The sequence below is a fragment of the Electrophorus electricus genome, chromosome 4, assembly GCF_013358815.1.
Source record: "Electrophorus electricus isolate fEleEle1 chromosome 4, fEleEle1.pri, whole genome shotgun sequence".
Classification (NCBI taxonomy): domain Eukaryota; kingdom Metazoa; phylum Chordata; class Actinopteri; order Gymnotiformes; family Gymnotidae; genus Electrophorus; species Electrophorus electricus.
Window position 1 is genome coordinate 20,268,337 of NC_049538.1, and position 1,000 is coordinate 20,269,336.

A 1,000-nucleotide genomic window follows, 5' to 3' on the forward strand; every position below is an offset into this window, starting at 1 on the left:
AATACAAGCAAAGTAGATCGACAGGTCCATTCCTGTTACCTAACAAAAGATTTGGTTGAATTTATACCAGAGAAAAAAAATCCCATGTAATACAAGATAGAAGAGGTGTGCAGACCATTCCATTAGTACTAGGCTGCTCTGGCTAATGCACTTTCCAAGTCTTAGGCTCCACATCCCCAGTACTACAAGTGTAGATTTGTGTTAGGGAAACAAAAAACTTTGAAGTTAATATAGATTATTAAATTATTAAACTTTCCATATAATATACTATAAGATTTGTGCGGACAGGACAGATTTATGAACATTTTCTTAATATTTTTAAATTCAGATGTTGATTGATATGACTTTGTTATTGCCTAAACAAAAGCTCTTCTATATAGGGTAATTTTTTACCTTATATATATATGTAATTTAATGTGGATATTTAAAGTCCTCTTTGTGCAAGGCAGACCTTTGGACAGTTAAAGATTTTAATTTCAAACGTACTAAACTAGCTAATTCTCTTTGTATGTTGTGTAACTTTTAATGTTAACATTAAAAGCACTTGGGAAAGGATGTTTTTTGTAGGACAAACAGTGCCATCTGCTGGTCCGTGATATGATCACACACGCGCGCGTACACACACACACACACACACACACACACACACACACACACACACACACACACACTCACTCACACACACATACACACACGTGCATGTATCTTGACATTCCAGTATTCTTGGATTTGTACAATTTGTCTTTGTATTTAGACAAACAGCAGCGATTAATAGAGACATTCGTGGTTCATATTTATTTTAGTAAAAACATTTCTTAATCAAAGAATGAGGCACAAGGACGTTTGAGCTGTTCGCCACACGCACAAATGCCGAGCGCCTAAACGTGCCAACAATGTGCATACAAACTACAAGTCCCATCAAGCTCGAGTGTTCAGGCCACATCCCGGGGAGCTTGGGGTCGGCTTCGGATCTGTGTTTACTTCCGGATTTCCTGTATAT